Source organism: Aulonocara sp. 'chitande type north' Nkhata Bay, linkage group LG23 (genome assembly GCF_057382095.1).
Source record: "Aulonocara sp. 'chitande type north' Nkhata Bay isolate Kocher_YH1m ecotype deep benthic linkage group LG23, A_spYH_male_GT1.1, whole genome shotgun sequence".
NCBI lineage: Eukaryota > Metazoa > Chordata > Actinopteri > Cichliformes > Cichlidae > Aulonocara > Aulonocara sp. 'chitande type north' Nkhata Bay.
The window spans coordinates 46,622,481-46,644,951 of NC_141365.1; the positions used below are offsets into that span (position 1 = coordinate 46,622,481).

The 22,471-nt window shown below is 41.6% G+C and overlaps 2 protein-coding genes and 1 long non-coding RNA gene across 5 annotated transcripts in view; 2 read left to right on the forward strand and 1 right to left on the reverse strand.

The window, feature by feature from the left end:
* The window catches only part of LOC147302806 (protein NLRC3-like), a 341,154-nt gene that overhangs the window by 67,272 nt on the left and 251,411 nt on the right, over positions 1–22,471 (forward strand). The gene's annotated exons all lie outside the window — the stretch shown is intronic.
* The window catches only part of LOC147302807 (NACHT, LRR and PYD domains-containing protein 12-like), a 291,268-nt gene that overhangs the window by 63,713 nt on the left and 205,084 nt on the right, over positions 1–22,471 (forward strand). The gene's annotated exons all lie outside the window — the stretch shown is intronic.
* LOC147302809 (uncharacterized) lies at positions 6,795–9,168 on the reverse strand. Of its 3 annotated transcripts, XR_015127330.1 has the most exons (6): positions 9,042–9,168; positions 8,717–8,933; positions 8,111–8,241; positions 7,825–7,862; positions 7,528–7,649; positions 6,795–7,385 (listed from the first exon to the last, which is right to left on the reverse strand). It is a non-coding gene; the product is annotated as an uncharacterized LOC147302809 (long non-coding RNA). The 3 variants fall into 3 exon arrangements; XR_015127328.1 differs by lacking the exon at positions 9,042–9,168 and having other exon boundaries at positions 8,717–9,035; XR_015127329.1 differs by lacking the exons at positions 7,825–7,862; positions 9,042–9,168 and having other exon boundaries at positions 8,717–9,035.

Here is a 22,471-nt window from a genome sequence, read left to right on the forward strand (position 1 = left end):
ACAAATACAAAACAGCAGAAACTGGAAAATAATACCAACAAACTCAAAACACTGGGTCAATGACTCAGGACCACGACAGATCTGCCCTGTTTCACACTTAACACTTTGTGCCCACAGAAATTGGGCGCACCCACAGAAACGCAAAGCAGGAGATGAAGCATCGCTGAATATATGTCCAAACCAACTTCATTCTAAGCCAAAGACTAGAAAATATGGTGAAGCATATTTTACATGTAGTTGTTTTTTCCTGTGTAATAATATTCAACATTGCTATCAATACCTACCTCGGCACTTGTGCAGGTGAAACCAAAGGGAAGATAATCACACCGTGACGCCTCTGCCTTTGTAAATGGAGGGACAGTAACTGCATGTGTGTATGTAAGCGTGTAAAACCTGCAGATAGTCAGATTAACAGTATTTTGTCTCTATCTGCCATTCTGCAATTCATCTCATGTAAACAATAATGTGCGCACAGCGTGACGTGAAAAAAAGGCACATATCTTTGATGTTGCGTGACCAACTCTGTATTCCTCGTCCACACGTAAACGCAAAAAAGGAGTTTTAAAAAATCTCAGTTTTCGGTGATTCGAAACGCCGTTTACATGTGGATGAACAACAGGTTCTCACTCCCAACTCGTCAAACGTGTGACGCATGGTCAGGCTCCCTGTGCTTCACTTATGGACGCGCAGGGTACCCCCCTCGCGTCGGGAATTGACGTGAAGGGCCCTCCGATTGAAGAGATTGCTGCGGAAGTGCCTGTTGTCGGTATATTTAGACATTTTCCAAATCACATTGTAGTGACGTATACAGAACACAATAAATTATATAATGTAAACAACTACCTGGAAAACAGGTAGAACGATACTTTTGTATCGTTTATTGCATTTACGGAGGGAGTGATGTATGCTGGGTAATGGCACAGCTAGCTACTGGGTGACTTTATTCACCCGCTTCGGCTGTTATCAGTCCATACAATGGGCGTTATTAGCACAAATCAGTCCCATAGATATGGGCCATCTCCTGCTAGATTGTTCAGAAGGTTGTTCTCATCCATCCAGATGGAGGATCACTAACAGGAGCGTGGAAGACTCCAGAATCCACTCTGGCTGGAATCCGGTGGATATGCAGTGTGTACAGGTAAGACCATTTAAACTGACAGCATTTATAGAATGACTATTAAAAGTCAGCGAGTGTCAGTAATGTTAATGTGGTTATGTTAGTAATACACCGAGTGCTAATATAACAGCTTTAAGATGCATTTGTAGATATTATTACGTGTTTTACCGTCTTTATGGTGCTAGCTTAAAGTTACAGTGTAAACGTTAGCTTATATTGGAGTAAAGCTGTTACTGTTTAAACGATGTTAGCACAGAAATATTAGCTTCTGTCATGACTGATGAAGTTACTAGTTAATAAAGTTTCCAGTAAAGTGTTTAATCGCAGCCACAGACTGACAGCAAATATCTCGATTAGCTTCAGTGCATCTGTAATAAATATGTGCAAGTTTCAGTGCTTCGTTTAAACTGTATGATACTTATACTGACCCAGGGTCAGTGTAAAATACAATCCTAGCTGTGTGAACAAAGCCTGGCTCCTTTAATCCTGCATGACAAACCTCGGGATGCAGGTTATTATTACTCTTTCCTGCTGGCACACCTGTCACACCTGAGAGTCAGCTAGAAACTTACAGTGACGTGGACATCATGCAAAGACTGCCAGACTCTGTAATACTGCAAATGATCAGTGACTCAGGTTAACACTAAACTTTAAACGGCACCTCTGTGTCTCTGTGTGCTGAACATCTAGGATTGAGTCAGGCTGCATTGACTGTGGGACTTTAATGTGTTAAAAGCAGGTTGAAACGGCTCAGAAACATTTGAAGATTAAAATTTAGCATTATGGCTGCTGGTGGTTTGTAAAGCCTCTACTCAGCTGTATTTTTGTTACTAATTTATGTTTGTTGTTGTTTAACACAGATTTCAGAAGAGCAAAGATGCTTAATAGTTTAACTAGATTTCATTTGTCAGTGTGGGACTGCTGAGTCACCTGAAGAACTCATTTCATTCATTCTCCACATGATGTTCATTTACAGAAATGTTTCACAGGAACTGATTCCTCCCAAAGGTCGAACTAGTGTGTTTCCATAGATTACCTCTATATGAATGTACTTCTTAAATGAAGGCAAGTGTTTGTCCTTTTTTGTTCCTCAGGTACAGTACGTGATATCAAGGGCAGGCGGTCAACACTGGGGGTAGACAAGAAGCAGACATACTTCCAAGAGGGAGCTGCAGTGAGGTCAGAGGTCAGAATCTGAAACAGCTCAGGTTTATATTTTAGAGGTTATAAATACATTTTGATTTTTTATAACCTCCAAAATATAAACCTGAGAAACCTTTAAATAATAGTCATAATTATGATTATTATAAGAAATATCAAACATTTAAGTGGATTTTCTGTTACACATATCGTGTTAGCCCTGCAATAAACTGGCAGCCTGTCTTTGTCCTGTATCAGCTGGGATAGGCTTCATCCTCCCGCAACCCTGAATTGGATACATTGTATTCCAATTATGTAATCTGATCATTTACAAACTCAAGGTATCTAATCAAAATGTAAGTAATAATTATAAAATGGGAAAGCAGAAATAAGTGTGACATAAATGTAAATGTGTGAGCTGACATAGAGGACAGCTACATGCAGTCTGAAAAACCTTTGTTGTCAAGTTTGCAGGTCTATCAGCACGAGACATTCTTACATAGAAGAGACGTTAAAGTCTCTGACTCAGTGAAGCATTATTGGTCCCGTCTGTTTGGATAAATATAATAACCTGATGTATGTGCATTTATTGACACATTTTCTTAAGTGCTTATCCAGTTCAGGATCACAGTGGAGCTGCAGCTGGATATGTTCAGTAAATAAACCTTACAAAAGTTAACAATAAACCTGCATCCATGTACGTTGTTGTCCACAGGATGAGAAATCAAACTGGAAGACTGGAACATGTTAATAAATGTTTGTGTGTTTGTCCCTGTGTCTTTCACAGGAGGCGCTGGAAGGTTTCCCTAATAGTTCCTGGTGAATCAAAGCAGAACCATAAAGATTGCTGGATTGCATGATGGCCTTACCCCTGAGCCGTCATCCTGTTAAAGGAGGAACCAGTTAGAAGCTGTTTTCAAAGTAGCTGAGCAGATTTCTTACTTGAGGTAAGCGATTAACTGTTTGTTCATCTGTTCTGCCACTTAAAGAGCATTTAAGCACGTCTTTTGAGTGTCCAGTTGAATTAATTCTACTGGCTCTCATGGTCATTTGTTATTATAGACATATTTTTCATGTTCATCCAGCTATTTAGTAAATTCTATCTATTTAGTAATATCCGTCAGCTATAAAATGTAATATAAATATAAAAATATCTAAATATCTCCTGTCCTTTATGTTTTAATGATGTAAGTCTGTTATCGTGTTACATTAGCATTCCTCACATATCAATGAGATGCTGTACAGTACAATCCTAGTGACACAGCAGAGGGATAACGACGGCTATTCAACATCGTTACACGACACATTCGAGCTGCATGATGCAGACAAAGTGACTAAATCATCTTTTTTCTGGTTTATTGTCTTCAAACCAGCAGACAAAGCTGATGGCAGAAGATGTCAGAGAAGAACTTCAGGCCGTGGACTGAAAAGGTATTTTTTTCTTGTTATCAAAAGACATTTGGAGTGGCAGCTTCTACAAGTGGTTGTGCTGAAGTAAAGCTTACAGTCTAAGAAATCTCAGTGTTGATATTCAGCACAAAGAGAAAAGAGCCACCAAAAAGCTGTCAGCACAAAGAGAAAAGAGCCACCAAAAAGCTGTCAGCCACAGATGTGCTAGAAGAGTTAGAAACTCTACTTATGGAGAAACTTTCTAAGTCTAACAGGGGACAGGTACTCCTGCCCAAATAACATGATATAACCCCACATACAGCCCAGCCATAAAGTGAACCAAGTCATTTAGTTAAAGACAGCATGGGACCAAATGCATGTAACCAGCCTGCATCAACCTGACATTTCTTCCTCCTGAATTAAATGAATGAATGGATGAAAGTTAAATGACTACAAACCTAAAGCCACTAGTTCCCACACTGGAGCTCCCTGACACTGTGTGCTAACCGTATTTAGCTTGTATCAACAGTTGTAACAGGCTAAGATACGTGAGACACTGCATTGAATGATTGTTCCTGTCTTAATGGTTTCAGCTCAGATGTTCTGCTTTTTCCTTTCAGTAGATCAAAGCAGCTCGTGCTCCTTCTGCTTCCAATTTAGAAGAAGAAGAAGAAGGCGAAGGCTTCAGCGAAGTGGCGTTCATGGTCTCAGTGAACAGTCACGGTCACACACTGCATGTGGTTTTAAAAGCAACATGTCTGTTCACCACAACAATGGAGATGTGTAATATTAGTGCAGCTACGGTTTGTTCTTGAACATCAGTTCTGTTTTCTACTTTGATCACTTAGACCAAAAAAGTGTTGTTTTCAGATTCTTTCTTTTACATCTATAAAGCACCTGCTCATTTGTTTTATTACAGTTAGTTTCACATGAATGTTAGTGTTTCCTTTATGATCTTTTAATGCTTACACTACACTGTACATGTCTACATTAGAGACATTTCTGTTTCCTGTTTCTGTTGACTCAGAGTTGTGAAATGTTCTTTTATTTGATGCACAATATGAAGTTCATAATTTTCTTACAAATAAAACTCTAATGACAAACATGAACAGCTGTGCTTATTTCTGAGACATGAGTTTTTGAATGTGTTCATATTTAGACAGTGTGCATCTGTATGCTGAAACTGTGATGATGAACCTGAGGTGATGGTCAACAGAAGGCTAATATATATCAATATAAAACAATATTGAAGTAATGTCTTTACCCTCTGCAGCGTGTGGACGCTGTGCACGCAATCACCTTATTCACTGTAGTAAACATGCACCGCTAGCTCACGTGACTGACTGTCTCCATGGTTACATTGTATATTATTAGCTATGTAAACAGCTTCCAAAGATGCCGCCATAGCTCTCTGCAGCTGTAACACTTTCACACTTTGCAAATCATTTCACATTTTTGATAGTTATGAAGACAGAATGTGTTTTTAAGGTCATGCTAGGCGGTTGCTATGGTGGTTGCTGTGGACTTGGGTGGACCGCGTCCGATTCCTGTTATTAGCTGTCCGCCGCAGGAAGGCTGCGTTCCATTTACAAGTAGTGACAGTCTGACGCAACTCGAACTCAAACCCCGCTTTGTTCTTTAATTATAGGCCTTTTATAGCCGTTCATGACACGCACACACACACATAAAGCACTTTGCCTCACCATGAGAATGCAAGTTTACCTAACCTAACCTTAAAGTATCTGATATAGGATAGAAAAATGAAGCAACCAGAGATTTAATGATGAAGACTCTGGGTTCTGTAGTTCACGTTTTACAGTCCTGAATGACTCTTTGCATATGATTTATTGAAGAGGAGTTTAGAATGCACTTTACATTTAGACTGTTGCTGTTTCATTTTTTACATTGTTGCCGTGTTATGTCATGAATAAGGTTCACCTGCTGGGGGTTTGATGGATCAGCTGGACAATACAGTCAAAGACAGACTTCATTCATCATATGCAAGAATCCTAGTTGGATTTTTGTTGTCACTCATGTTTTTGAACCAAATATTGAAAACAATTCTGACAGACTGGATACCTGGTCAGGGTGTACATTACCTTGTACTCAAGCATCCCAGGACAGAGCCCTGCCCCACCATGAGCCTGGGTGGATACGTGGTTATTAATATAAAAGGACCGATACTGAATATGAATATTTCATGAAAATTGAATTATAATACAAATTAGTAATAAGGGTTTCTCTGCACCCTTATCTACCCCATACTCAGCTGCGGGCAGAGAGGGTGACAGGCGAGGATGGCACTGAAGAGAAGATGCTCGGTTTCTGGAGTCTCCTGGTCCTGTCAGTATTAGTAGGATGCATCTGCTGTGTCTTCTCGTGGATGCTCACCTACCTTGACTCGTTCCAGCCTGGTATGGATTTCCCAACACTGCGGACAGTGGCCCACGTCAGAGACGTTTAATATTGATTACATATGTCTGAATTGCTAACCCTAACCCTAGCTCAACAGACCACAATGCCCTGGACTGTCAGTATTATTACATGCTGTGAACATAAGTAGCTTTGATCACAGTTTATGTTGTAAAAGAGAAGGAATATTGGAAAGAAAGATCAACATTGGGATATTATTTCTTCCAAACTGACCACAAACATGCTTTTCAGACTCTCACAGCAAAGGATCAGACTCACTGTGCATGACGGCTCAGGCCAATGATGTCTGTTAGATTGTCAGTTGTTTAGTGCTTCTGTACAGTTAGGGTCACCGTCTCTATTTCAGAATAATTAATATGCGGAAAACACTAAAAGTTGATTGTCTTCCAGTATTCTAGCATAATTAAAAAACTTTGACTTTGTAAGTACATATTATTAGTCCTAATGCCAGCATGATTCTTCATAACTCCTGCTTTGAAATACTGAACTTTGAAATTGACCTGATGAAAGATCATTTACAGTGGCACTCTGTCAGGATCATTCTGACTGTAAGATCACTGTATTAATCTGAATCCTTCTGAAATGTGCTGTGAATGAATGCTGATGCAACTCACTGTGGGAAAGCTGTTAATAAAAGGAATCTGTGACACATGCAACACATTCAGTGAGGAAGAGGACACAAAGGGAGGACACGCAGAGGCTGTGTTGAAGTCAGAAATCCAAATCTTTATTAAAAAACAGGCGGCGGTAACAAACAGGAAGACAAGCAGTCCATCAAACAGTCTACAGGGTCAAACATACAGAGAATTCAAACAGCAGTAAAAAATAACTGGACACTGAAAAACTTAAAGCAATGTGTGACGCAATAGAAGGAAGCAGCGCAGTATATTCACTGAATTATCATCAATTACAAAAGAGAAAAACGACGATTTCTAAGGATTATTTTCTTAAATGCAGTTAGAGTGTGGCTGGTAAAGATGGAAACATACAGAATGTAAACTGTGTGAGTTTGTGAACTTTGTTAGTAACAAATGAGGTAAAAAAAAACAACCCCAAAACAGACAAAACACAGAAAGAGGCTCTCAGTATTCATTCATAATTAGAAAGAAACATTCTGGTCGTGGATTTTTACAGTCTTAGTTCCGCTCGCTGTCATCATTATAATCATCATGATCAATGGCGAGGTCCTGAGGTGGGTGGGGCTGTCTCTGGTGATGTCACCGTGAAGGAACAGCATCTGGCACGTGTTGGTGAAACATCCCAGTACACTGGTGTAGTTTCCTCTCCAGCTGTTTGACACGTGACACTTGAACATTAAGGGGAAGAAGAAGAAACAGTGTTAGGTCAGGTGACCACATGGTTTCTAAAGTAACTGACAGGAAGTAACCAGGCCGTCAGAAATGGATGGCATGTGTTTAGAAATACTGGAGTTGGGTAACTCTACTTACCAAAAGCAGAAGCACACAGATGAAGGATCAGATGCTGAATGTTGCAGGAACATGCTCATGTGTGGTGGTCATTCAGTGCTGCTCCGGCAGGTTACACAGTCCAAGACTGATATGCTGCCCATCTGAGAGTTTGAAAACACACATGCAAAGATTTATTTTGTGTTACAGTCAAAGTTGGATGTTCATTTTTGTCCTTTAAAAATGTTTGTGTATTTGAAAGCACTAACATTTAAGGATGACTTGGATCGTCTCCTTTAAAGGGGAGACAAGTGTATCCACTGATCTATGTCACTTTACCTGGATGATGACTCCTCCCCCCTCACTCAGAAACACTCCTAATATAACCAAGCAAATAAATAATATTGAAGATTTACATCATTACAAAAACAGCAAAAACATCTCCCTTTGATTCTATTTCTCCATTCCTGCTGAACATCAGGCAACAAATATCTCAATAAATCACAGTAAAATGTAAAGCACATGTTTTCTCTGCTTTGTCTAACCTCTGCAGAGCCTCTGTCAAGAAAAACATAACTGTAAGCATAAAACAAATATACATTTCATAACACGTCACTGGACAAACCTCGGTCAGTTGATTTCCTCTGTGCAGTGCAGACGAACATCAGTCAGCAAGTGACTCTGCTGGTTCTTCTGAGGAAACACCACCGTCTCTCCACACCGTCACCATCTGTGAGCACAAACTGCCGCTCTGCTCTGCCAGCATGTAGGAATCACATATCACACACACAAGGGTGAAGAAACATCAGAGCTCAACTTTGGATACTTTAGATCTTAACAGATCAAAGCAGCTCTTAGTTTCAACAATCAGACAAACAATGATACCAAACTGATTCTGTATGAATACAATATGGTATTTTCAATACAGGTGTCAAATTAATTTATTAAAACTAATACAGATATATGTATATTTTTTTTGATAAATTAGTTTGCTAAATTATAAGAATATATATATTTTTTTCATTTAACAATTGCAACTGAAAGAAATTAAATATTGAACAAAAATATATTGTCACATTCTGAGCATGCTCAGCACGCTGACAGACTTGAAGTTGCTACAGATTTTAAGAAGTGATAATTATGGGGAAGAAACTTCTCTTTTTCATCCGTTTAATCAAACATTTGATGCCTCAGCTGTCTCAGTCTATAGCGTTCTGCAACTACAACTAACCTGAAGCTTGGATTTGGCTGCAGGTGCCCCTGTACATCCTTCTCAGATGTGGGTACCAGTTAATCCCACTTCTTCCTGACCTTTGCTTCATCACAAGACCAAAGGTGGCATCCCGTGTCACAGTCTTATCATCATCCAGAAGAAACATTTGAAGAAACATCATGGAGAAGAAACATTTACGCGCCTCCTGGTTTTGTTTTCTGATCCTGCGAAAAGACTGAGGACAACAAAGCCCAGAGAACACGAGATACACAACATTCAGACTCAACAGCCTCCATAAATGAAGACCACCGCGTTTGTTCAGTTATAGTAGATATGAGCATACTTCACATTACTGGGTATGAATAATAATGAGGAGGCAAACTTTGAAGATGCAGAGCATGATGTCCCATCATCAGACTGTAAACAAACATCCACCAGGCTCTTTGTTGCCAAAATTGATGATTCTCCCATCAGGGATCAGTAGCGTGTATTAACCTGTGGTATAAGCAGCAGTCACTGAAATATTACTGTTTCAGATAAGAAATCTAGGACATAAAAGCCAGGGTGGGAGGGATCTCTGCAAACTGACTTACCTCTGCAAGTGTGAAGCTCAACAAAAATCTGACTCTCCAGTCACAAACAAACAAAAAACTCCAGCTGGGAGATAGAAAACGCTGTCTGGGTCTTGCTGGATGTTGCTGGGCAGAGTCCCACATTAGCAGAGTGCTTCTTGGTCCCACTGACCCATGTGGACAGCGACTGTGGAGAACTGTTCTGGAAAACAGAGAAGAGAATTAAAATAACAAAAAGCCAAACAGGATTTCCACAAAGACTCTCTTGGAATCAGCAATCAAAAAAATCACTGGTTCATATTTCAATCAAATATGAACAGGTTCCTTAACTGTACGCAGTTCAGATCTGATTTAATTTAATTTCCTTCACACAGCACATTCGTCCAGGCTGACAGGTAAACATAGAATTAATCTCAGGTAACATGACTCAGAGTAGAGATTCAGTAAGAAAGATTGCAGGCTCTAATATTATTACCACACAATCCAAGGACACACCAACAGCTCAGATTTGTAGAACTATTTAAACAAATGTCTTCTGAATATTTAATTCATGTTCACAGTGGGAGGGGGGGAGGTGTCGTGGAATTTTTAAAATAAAGTCTTCAACACAGAAAGAGCTGTGATCAAGCTATTTATTACTGCGCCAACACACATCAAACATCACAGTTCAGTCATGTCAGCGCTGCCACAGAAGTGGTGCTCCTCCTCCTTTATGCATTCCAAGGAAGAGGAAGTTACAAACTGATCCTACCACACTTCAACGGATCAATGGTTATGCTGTTTTGTGCCCTTGGCCTTATCAGCACCTGTAAAGGGAGTTGTTTTCTCAAACTGCTGACGCTGAAGTAAGTTCATCTAGTTTTAGAAACTTTCACTGAACAGTAACAGTGTCACAACTAAGCATATGCATAAGCACTTAAATACTTTAAATGAGAATAACAGAAAATTTCTATTACAGAGGCTAGAGCCTGTCCCAGTAGTCATAGGTAGAGCACACCTGGACAGGTCACCAGTCTGTCAGAGGACTAACACAGAGACAGACATCAGAGTAACAAATCTATTTAAAATTAATGTAAGTTTGCTGCAGCTGTATGTATGAACATGTGTTTCTGTGCTCACAGTCCACCTCTCAGGAACCTGCAGTTCACTTTTAGTCAACTTTAAACAGACCTCACAAAAGGCTGATGTGGCTGGATCAGTAGTCTGATTTAAGTACGATACCTTTGGCCAGGGATTCATCTGGTGCATCGCTTCACTGCAGTCTTACGTATTTTCCCCACACCTGAATAAAAAATAACAGCTTCAGCTGATGCAGCCTGACTCAATCCTAGATGTTCAGCACACAGAGACACAGAGGTGCCGTTTAAAGTTTAGTGTTAACCTGAGTCACTGATCATTTGCAGTATTACAGAGTCTGGCAGTCTTTGCATGATGTCCACGTCACTGTAAGTTTCTAGCTGACTCTCAGGTGTGACAGGTGTGCCAGCAGGAAAGAGTAATAATAACCTGCATCCTGAGGTTTGTCATGCAGGACAATACTTGTATTTGCTTAATTGTTTACTAAATGTTTGAGGTGTGAAATAAACCGCAATGGAGCAAAATATGGGCGTGTGTGGTTGGAGGTTGTGTTTGTGTGTGCACGCGCGAGAAGGGGAGGGAGGTGCGAACATTTTTCTTGTAAAACAAGAGGGGCCCAGCAAAAAAAGTTTGGGAACCACTGCTTTAGGGTTTCCTGACCGCCATGCGCCAGGAGACGACACGCTCCAACCTGTCCAGGGGCTGGGCCTTGGACATGGTCACCCTTAGCAACGATGTCACCAAGATGATGAGGGAGGTCGTCTAAGCTCCGCCCCCTGGAGATGTGGGTGGAGTCTATATCTATGGTCTTTTTCTGGATGGAGCGGGATGGGACAGACATGGCGCCAAACTCGCTGAGGCTCCGCCCAAAGTTTGTCTTTTTAAAATCAGTGTTTTTTAACTTAGATTAAAATAATAAACTGAAGCTTTAAAAAAAACTTCAGTGTTCAAAAGTCCAACGTTTTACTGTTTCTGTATTTTTTTGTAAATTAACATAAAAACATTTTTAAAAAACATCTTAAAGATTAATTTAATGAAAAATTATGAAATAATAATTAATTTGTCAGCAATTTAGGAACTAAATGAAATCAAAGTATTTTTGTTTTTGCTCAGTAATAATAAGTTTGTCTCGGCCCCTCAGGTCCTCTTCACCCCCCTCCCTGTGGTCCACGTCTTCGCCGTCAGCTCAGCCAACATGGCCGACAGTAAGCGTCCCCCTGGCGGCGGGGGGGCGGTGGGGGGGCGGTCAGCCTGTACTCGTGTCCCGTCTACAAGAAGCCTCGACGCACCGACCTGAACTTCATCTTCTCCCTGCAGCTGAGGAGCGTGCAGCCGCCCGAGCACTGGACGCTGCGAGGCGCCGCGCTGCTCTGCGACTGCAAGTGATCCAAACGTTGCTGTTCCACAGACACGGACAGACACTCACCGTGGGGCTCTGCCGTGTCTCACTCAGACCTCCCCACAGGTTTCACTTTGAGCTTTTCTTTTTTTATTCTGATGTTCTGATAATTTCCATTTTTCTTCAGCACCAAACATGTTTGTAGGTTTTTAGTCTGTTAAATTTATGAAAATCAAAATGTTTCCACCTCTTCTCTCTGCAAGTCTCTAATAATAATAATAATAATATTAATAATAATAATAATAGTAACATTAATGATCGTGTATGTGACCTCACACAGTAAAGCTGATGTGAGGATCATCACAGTTTTGGTGGTTGTATGAACTTAGAATGCATAAACTAATAATTTGTTTTAATTAAAAAACTTTCCCTCTGTCATTTCCTGAGTGTTTCAAAATAAAAGTCCTCTCTTTCATGTTTTGAATGTGAGGCTGTTCCTGTGATGCCTTCAAATCTGTTTCAGTCTGCAGATTTTTACATTTCAGACCCAAAGTGACTCAAACATTTACTTAACAGAGGTTTTTGTTCGTCTGGGTTTTCCTGCTCAGCAGCGCTAAACAGGCAAAAGCAGAAACACACAAACAGAAAGAAACAGGAAAATATGTGTTTCTGTGAACAATGCAGCAGCAAAATGAAAGACCAGGATTTATTTTTTAATGACTGACAAAAACATTAAATGATCATGTTTATTTTCACATCAATGTTCCATCGGTCCTTCTTTTACAATAAGTTTAGAAATTAAAAATACTAATAACACACCAGGAAAAAGCCAACAGCACGAGTCCTGAAAGGCTTAAAGAGAAAATAAACGCACAAAGAATGAAACAAAAAGGCACAAAACCTCAAAACAAGAGTGAATTAAATCTGAGCGACACACAAAGATGCTAAAAGCCCCAAACATGAACCTGTGAGGTCATTAATACCTGTGTGTGTGCATGTTTACATGTCTTTGTGGGGACCAAAATGCCCGTCCCCACAAGTTTGAAGACATTTGTGAGACTCAGAATGTGGTTTTAGTGTCAGGGACAGTCAGGTCAGGGTTAGGCATTCAGTCTTAATGGTTAGAGTAAAAGGCTGAGAAGAGCATGATGTCAAATAGATGTCCCCACAAGGATATGAAAACACAACCGTGTGTGTGTGTTACTGTGAATTTGTGAAACAAGTGAAGATTTCAGAATCAGTGAGAAATGTTTCACTTCCTGTTGGTGAAGAAGAGCAGACTCCTCTTCAGCCACAGAAATGAAGAAGCTTTTATTTTGTCAGCCTGACAAACACGAGCTCAGCCACGAGCAGAGGCGACCCTGCAGAGGTGAAGGTCACAGTCAGAATCAGCGCCAGAGAACCGCACAAGGACGGCCTCATTGGTCATGGCTGAGTTCATTATGTGATGGTAACAAGCTGATTATTACAGAATCAGTAAAACTTCTACCAGACTTTAGTAAATATTGCATTAAGATGAGCAGACAGATTTTAATCTCAGCATCGTGCACACAGATTTTTCAGGACACTGGAAGAGTTCCTGCCGTGGATTTAGATGTTAGTGTTGTGTGGATGATCCCATTCTGTGATCTTTGTGTTACTAACACTGATGCTTTTACACTTTAGGACCCTCGAGACCTCTGCTGCTCAGCCGTCCTGATCGCTGCCTCCACTTTAACCAGAGGCTGTAACCTCTGATCATTTCACCTGCACCGACAGTAAAACTCTTCTCCAGAACCAAACGTGCCATAAACCCGTCACAGCTTCATCATCAGCTCAGTCTCAGCAACATGCAGACGACCGAGCAGCAGAAACTCTGCAGGGAACGTCTGAAGTCTGTTCTTCAGTTTTCCCAGCTCACTGTTTATTGAACATGAGACAGAAAAATAACTTCACCTTTAATGTGAAACTTTTATCGCCTGTGACATGTTTGCAGGAAGTTTTCATGCTGTGATTTAGTGTCACAGCCATAAATATCACACAAGGTAAAAGCTACAAGTCCCAGCATCCTCTGTTGTCAGGGATCCTGGGTCTGAGCGACCCAGGATCCCTGAGCAGTTATGAATTATATTATTATTATTGTATGTATATTTGGTGTTGCTGTCTTTCTCCCTGTTTGCGTGTGTGTATATGTGTTTCGGCGGGCGCCTTCAGGCCTGGTGGGTGTGGCCCTGCTGACGGTCTGGCCACACCCGAAGCCACACACCTGCTGCTGATCAGGCCACGTCGGGGGAGCTACTTAGGAGAGTCTTGGAGCTCCCACCGACGCGGGATCATTCCGTGAGACTCCATGTTAGTCATCCTGTTGAACTGAGTTAGTGTGTGTATGCCCACGGTTATATGTGTCCTGACGGCTGCGTCTATTGTGTCCCCAGGAGAAGTGTGGAGCGCCAGACGGCAGCCAGCACGAGGGGTGCTGAGACACGCGAGCGGAGAGCACTGAGACACGGACTGGTCACGGAGAGACACGACACGGGAGTCAGGGAAAGCACGGGGATTTATTGTTACACTGTAAATAAACGCACTGTTTGTACATAGAGCACCGCGCCTGGGTCCTGCTTCCCCACACCTCCCACGGTTTGCCATGCCGAGCCGTGACATCTGTGTTTAGGGAGGAGCAGTGAAAGTGAAAGTGTTGATCCTCCGTTCAGAGTAGTGATGGGATTTCCGTCTCTTTTTAGAGAACCGGCTCTTTCGGCTCCAAACCGGCTCTTCAGGTTGTTTTGTTGCTTTAATTAATTTATTATTAACAATAATATAAAATTATGCACAAAAGGAATTACTGACGTAAAAAAAAAGTGGTTATGGTAGATATATGCGGTGGCCCCTTGAGACAAAACACGTACAAACTCCAAAACACATTTCTAACTGAACTTCCAAAGCAGAGCTACTAGATCACTTAAATTACACAATTGAAAGCATGTGTGTATTGTTTGTGTATTTATACACAGGCACTCATATATATTCAAATAATTTAAAAAAAAAATTTCATCTACCTGTTACTACCACACACCAAATCCGGTCGTTGGTACTTGCTGGCTTGTGTAGCCACTAGGTAACAAAAGCTCAACACTGCGCCCAGCATCCTGGAGCACTTCTGTTGTCTTTTGTATGTGTTTTGAGTTTTTATGTGCTTCTGAGTTTTTATGTGCTTCTGAGTTTTTATGTGCTTCGGAGTTTGTACGTGTTTCGGAGTTTTTACGTGTTTCGGAGTTTTTACGTGTTTTGGAGTTTGTACGTGATTTGAAGTTTGTATGTGCTTTGTCTCTAGGGGCCACCGTAAATATACTTTTATTTATTCACTCCACATAAAATGTAATAAATAATATAATATATCACATTATAATAAAAATGAAATAATAATAATAATTATATAATACAAAAATCAACTATTCACATTTCAACTTTTAACTGTTTAAATTTTCAGCTTTTTCCTTTTACAAATTTAAAGTGAAACAACACAAAACACTGCAAACCACAACACAATTAAATATAAATTAAAATATGAAAACAAAAAGAACATGCATATTCTCTGTCATATGGACCTGCATGAATAAACTTTCTGAATCCTTTATCATCTCCAACTGAAAATAGTTGTGGATGATTACTATACCTTTCTAATGTGACGTTGTTGGCCCTGCCTCTTTCTCTCTCTCTGCCTCTGTTCCTGTGCTACTGAGTGTAACTACCGCCCCTCCCCCCTCTGCCCAGCGTAAAGCACAAGGCTCGCATGCAGAGTGAAGCAGGAAAAAAGTGCAAGAGAGAGAGAGAGAGAGAGAGAGAGAGAGAGAGGCTGAGAGAAAGAAAAAAAAAATGTGACGGCTCGTGATAAGGAGGCGGCTGCGTTGTTCACGTCTAAGATCCGGCTCTAAGAGCCATTTCGTTCGCGAACGACCCATCACTAGTTCAGAGCAGCAGGAGGAGGAAGGTGGAGCTGAGGCAGGTGAGTGTTAACATGAATATGTTTCTTCTTATGACATAAAATAATTCCACGCTGTTCGTGTCTGTGGATGAAACGTGAGGCCGGTCGGCTCCTCTGAGCGCTGGTTTCTTGTAAGTAGAGAGGAAGTGAGTTTAGCTGAGAGAGCAGGAAGAGAGTGAGAGCTGTGCTGAGGCAGGTGAGTGTTAACACCGCTCTGACATTACTGTGTCTCTGTGGCGGGAACAACAGGCTCCGTCAGTGGAGGCAAAAGTAATCAGACTTTGGTTTTTCAAAGGAAACTACTTTATGTTGGGAGAAGCCGCGCGCTCATTGGATAACGGCTTGTCAATCTCAAGTTATTAGCCAATGAGCGCGCAGGTTCACAGTAAGACCCGCCCTTATCACGACATTTTTAAAACCTAAAATGGCGACAGAAACTTTTTTTTTTAAATTAAACTTTATTTACAAACAACAGTATAACATACAAGGCACCATCATTAATCCGATTACGTTACATCCTCGGTTGAGCATTATAGCAAAACAAACAAACAAACAAACAAAACGAACAAAAAAAAAACAACAACAATAAGCACAAAGCTAAAAGAGTTAGCACAAAAAGAAAGAACAGTCATTGAAGGATTTGAACCAAAGGCAAAAAATAACGTGCAAAAAAAGGGCAGTCGTGATTATAAAATAGGGAGTTTTTTTTTTTTTAACATAGGTTAAACTCTTTAAATAAAACAACAAGTTTAAGGACTTTCTTGTTATTCACAAGTTTCAGCGATTTAGCCCAGAGTTTAAAGTCATTCAGCCATCTGTTTATACATGGTTTAGCTTTAAAGTATCTGCATTTGTGAATAAAAAATTTTCCCATTAACAAAATCGTCCTAATCAACAGGTCAAAATCTGCATTCTCAGCAAGTATTCCAAATTTTATTACTGTCACCGTCAAATGTGGTAACTGAATTCTCCTGGACTGTAGCCAGCTCCACATGTCAGTCCAGAAGGAGTGCACTGATTCACAGTAGAAAAACAAGTGATCCAGACTTTCAATATCATTTTCACAAAATGTGCAGGCGTTCACATCTAAGTTAAATTTCCGTCTTAAGAATTCATTGGTTGGATAAACCTCATTAATGATTTTAAAGTGAACCTCTTTTACTTTAGGGGAAAGAGGAAGTGAAATACAGTGGGGCAAAAAAGTATTTAGTCAGACACCGATTGTGCAAGTTCCCCAACTTAAAATGATGACAGAGGTCAGTAATTTGCACCAGAGGTACACGTCAACTGTGAGAGACAGAATGTGAAAAAAAAATCCATGAATTCACATGGTAGGATTTGTAAAGAATTTATTCGTAAATCAGGGTGGCAAATAAGTATTTGGTCAATAACAAAAATACAACTCAATACTTTGTAACATAACCTTTGTTGGCAATAACAGAGGTCAAACGTTTACTATAGGTCTTTACCAGGTTTGCACACACAGTAGCTGGTATTTTGGCCCATTCCTCCATGCAGATCTTCTCGAGAGCAGTGATGTTTTGGGGCTGTCGCCGAGCAACACGGACTTTCAACTCCCGCCACAGATTTTCTATGGGGTTGAGGTCTGGAGACTGGCTAGGCCACTCCAGGACTTTCAAATGCTTCTTACGGAGCCACTCCTTTGTTGCCCGGGCGGTGTGTTTTGGATCATTGTCATGTTGGAAGACCCAGCCGCGTTTCATCTTCAAAGTTCTCACTGATGGAAGGAGGTTTTGGCTCAAAATCTCACGATACATGGCCCCATTCATTCTGTCCTTAACACGGATCAGTCGTCCTGTCCCCTTGGCAGAAAAACAGCCCCATAGCATGATGTTTCCACCCCCATGCTTCACAGTAGGTATGGTGTTCTTGGGATGCAACTCAGTATTCTTCGTCCTCCAAACACGACGAGTTGAGTTTATACCAAAAAGTTCTACTTTGGTTTCATCTGACCACATGACATTCTCCCAATCCTCTGCTGTATCATCCATGTGCTCTCTGGCAAACTTCAGACAGGCCTGGACATGCACTGGCTTCAGCAGCGGAACACGTCTGGCACTGCGGGATTTGATTCCCTGCCGTTGTAGTGTGTTACTGATGGTGACCTTTGTTACTTTGGTCCCAGCTCTCTGCAGGTCATTCACCAGGTCCCCCCGTGTGGTTCTGGGATCTTTGCTCACCGTTCTCATGATCATTTTGACCCCACGGGATGAGATCTTGCGTGGAGCCCCAGATCGTGGGAGATTATCAGTGGTCTTGTATGTCTTCCATTTTCTGATGATTGCTCCCACAGTTGATTTCTTCACACCAAGCTGCTTGCCTATTGTAGATTCACTCTTCCCAGTCTGGTGCAGGTCTACAATACTTTTCCTGGTGTCCTTCGAGAGCTCTTTGGTCTTGGCCATGGCGGAGTTTGGAGTCTGACTGTTTGAGGCTGTGGACAGGTGTCTTTTATACAGATGATGAGTTCAAACAGGTGCCATTCATACAGGTAACGAGTGGGGGACAGAAAAGCGTCTTACAGAAGACGTTACAGGTCTGTGAGAGCCAGAGATTTTCCATGTTTGAGGTGACCAAATACTTATTTGCCACCCTGATTTACGGATAAATTCTTTACAAATCCTTCCATGTGAATTCATGGATTTTTTTTTCACATTCTGTCTCTCACAGTTGACGTGTACCTCTGGTGCAAATTACTGACCTCTGTCATCATTTTAAGTTGGGGAACTTGCACAATCGGTGGCTGACTAAATACTTTTTTGCCCCACTGTATACTTTTTTCTTATCGCCTTAACCTCCATGGTCTCAAATTCTTTAAGAATATAATTTCTTTTAACCGGATTAGGGCAAATTTAGTTTATTAAAATATTCCTGATCACTTTGTTTGTAAACCTGCTGTCACCAAATTCAGCTCCAGCTATGCAGAGCTGCCTCAGTCCAGGAGAAATTTTAGAGTGCACAATATCTTCTTTTATCATTGATCCCTAGTGAAAGGATGGCTTTCACTAGGGATTGATATCTCTTAACAGTACATCTTACATCAAATTTCTCACAAAACGTATCATGTTTTAATAAGACCCCATTATCATCCATAAAATGAGCTACAGCCCAAATCCCTTTAGATCTCCATTCATCCATGTACACAGATTTCCTACACAAACGGATATACCTGTTGTTCCATATAGGGGTATTGTGAGGAGTAAAGTTATGTTTGTAGATTAATTTCCAGTAGAGAAGGACCTGCTGATGGAAAGCTGAGAGTTTAACAGGTAACGAACTGCAATCAAAGTCACAACGTAACAAAAAGTCTATTCCACCCATTTTGCCAAAAATCACACTGGGAATAATGTTCCAAAAGGAATTTTTGTTCCTAATGAAAGATCTTAACCATTTCAGTTTTAGTACACCATTCATAACATCAAAGTCAATGGCATTAGCCCCACCCTCTTCATAATTCTTAATCATATCATTTTTCTTTATAGAATGACATTTGTTCCTCCATATGAACCTAAAATTAAGATTATTTATAGATTTAATTAGTTTTGGAGATGTGGGCAGAGAAAAGGCTGGATAGATTAGTCTGGACAGACTGTCCATTTTGGTTAGCAAGATTCTCCCAAACAGAGTTATGTCCCTTTGCAGCCACCTGTTTAAAATTGACTTACACTTTTCTATATTGGTACAGATATTCTTATTTTCAGTTGATGTCTTATCCTTGCAAATTACAATGCCCAGATACTTCACCTCTTTTTTGATCTGTATATTATCTATTGCTTGCAGGGGACACTCATGCAGAGCTAGAATTTCGCATTTATTAATATTCAGCTGTAGGCCAGAAGCTTTGGAGAAGTGGTTGATCGCCTGTAAGGCTAAAGGAATCTGGTCCTCATTTTTTAGAAACAGGGTGGTATCATCTGCGAGCTGACTGATTATTATCTGTTCACCCATCACAGTTAACCCCTCAATGTGACTGTTTATAATCAAAATAGACAACAGCTCAGCAACCATGATGAACAGAAGTGGTGAGCTGCTACATCCCTGCCTTATCCCTCTATTAACCTCAAACCTTGAACATGTACCATGTTCTAGCAAAACAGAGCTGTTAATGTCATTATATAGCATCTCTATAACATTGATAAATTCCTCTCCAAAACCAAAAGACTGCAGAGTTTTTAATATGAACGTATGTTCAACTGAGTCAAATGCTTTGTAAAAATCCAAGAACAGGATGTATCCTCTCTCTTGGATTAATTCACTGTACTCAAGGAGGTCCAAAACCAGCCTAATATTGTTATGAATTAGTCTTCCTTTCAAAAAACCTGATTGTGTTTCACTGATAATGTTTGAGATGCCTTTCTTTAGCCTCTCAGCTACAGCTCCAGACAGGATCTTATAGTCAGTGTTTAGTAAGGTGATGGGTCTTAAATTGTCTAAAATTCTTTTATCCTTACCTGATTTAGGAATCAGGGTTATCAACCCTTGTTTCATGCTTGGCATCAGTTCTTTTTTCTCTATCGATTCCTTTAATGCATCAAACAATAAAGTTCTTAGGTCCTTCCAGAAGAATTGATAAAAATTAGTAGTGAGTCCATCTGTCCCTGGGGACTTGTTTAATGCCATTTTCATGACCACCAAATCCAGTTCCTCAATTTGGCGGCCGCTACTAAGTTTTATAATTACTCATACTAATCTTTCTGGGTCACAAAATAAACTTTTAACATATTTTCAGGCGAGAAAGTAGCTATGTAAACATCAAATATCTGCTCGGTTTATCAAGATACCGCATATTTGCAAAAGTGCTTCGACGTTTTTTTGAGACGTCTGCTACCCACCAGCACTATAGCCAGCCGGGAGCTCGAGGGTCACTGAAGCCACCGAGAACGGCACAACTCCCGGCACATCATTTTCAGATCACCGCGGACTTTCGCTACTCAGGTTAAACGTGATATATAAGTCACTTAGACAACCTAAAAATGTTATTGTTTGGCTTTTTTCAGTGTTTTGTTTGTTCGTGAGTAAATCGGTTTGGCTGAGATTAAAGTTATTAGATTAGATAAAATAAAACTTTATTAATCCCCCGGGTGGGTTCCTCCTTGGTTTTTACACAGCTGAATAAACATCAAACAGAAAACTGATTAAACAGAAGTATGAGACGGTCGAGAATTTACTCCAGTGTCCTGTTATATTGCAGATAGCAAGGAGCAGACAGCCGAGTTTATTAAACTCCACCGAGACAGCGGTGACGCTAATCAGAAGGCTAGACCGTCCAATTTCCCCAGCCGTTTACTTCCAGCATATCCAACCTTCTGAGGACCCAGCTTACGTACGCCGCGAAGGCCGGGTCCTCAGGAGGATGCAGCCGATGAATTTGGACACTGTCACTACCCGATCGGGGGGGTGCCAAGATGGCGGAGTGAGTAGACGCTCTCTACCGAGTTCTGCACAGAAAGTTCGTGAACAACGGTAAAACCTCAACTTTATGCTGCTAACACTAACAATTCACTAAATAAGAGAAGATACAGCAATCGTAGGGCAAGAAGCAGCAGAATGCCGAATCAGAAAGGAGCGAAAAGGGGACTGGAAAGTTCCAAGTCTAAGATAGCGCCTGAGAATGCTAACGAGGAGAGTGATACGCCCAGCAACGTGCTAATGGATAGCTTCCATAACTACGCAGCTACTACTGGCGGAGCGCTGCTGACGTCGACTGAGAAAATTGTCAGGCGGTGGAAGGAATACTTCGAGGACCTCCTTAATCCCACTGACACGTCTTCCGAGGAGGAAGCAGAGTCTGGGGATGAGGGGAATGACCCGCCAATTTCCGGGGGCGAGGTCACTGAGGCAGTTAAACAACTCCTTGGTGGCAGAGCCCCTGGTGTTGATGAGGTCCGCCCCGAGTTCCTGAAGGCTCTGGACGTTGTAGGGCTGTCCTGGTTGACACGTCTCTGCAATGTTGCGTGGAGATCAGGGGCAGTACCTGTGGACTGGCAGACCGGGGTGGTGGTCCCCATCTTTAAGAAGGGGGACCGGAGGGTGTGTTCCAACTTCAGGGGGATCACACTCCTCAGCCTCCCTGGGAAAGTCTATGCCAGGGTGCTGGAAAGGAGAGTTCGTCCGCTAGTCGAACCTCGGATACAGGAGGAACAATGCGGTTTTCGTCCTGGTCGCGGAACACTGGACCAGCTCTTTATCCTCTCCAGGATACTTGAGGGTGCATGGGAGTTTGCCCAACCAGTCTACATGTGTTTTGTGGACTTGGAGAAGGCATTCGACCGTGTCCCTCGGGGTGTCCTGTGGGAGGTGTTGCGGGAGTATGGGGTGTCTGGCCCATTGCTACGGGCCATTCGATCCCTATACAACCGTTGTAAGAGCTTGGTTCGCATTGCCGGCAATAAGTCGGACTCGTTCCCGGTGGGTGATGGGCTCCGCCAGGGCTGCCCTTTGTCTCCGGTTCTGTTCATAATTTTTATGGACAGGATTTCTAGGCGCAGCCAAGTGGCGGAGGGCTTTCGCTTTGGTGGCCTCAGAATCTCATCTCTGCTTTTTGCGGATGATGTGGTTCTGTTGGCTTCATCGGGTGAGGGCCTCCAGCTCGCACTGGAACGGTTCGCAGCCGAGTGTGAAGCAGCGGGAATGAGGATCAGCACCTCCAAATCTGAGGCCATGGTTCTCAGCCGGAAAAGGGTGGAGTGCCCACTCCGGGTCGGGGATGAGTTCCTGCCCCAAGTGGAGGAGTTCAAGTATCTCGGGGTCTTGTTCGCGAGTGATGGGAGAAGGGAGCCGGAGATCGACAGACGGATTGGGGC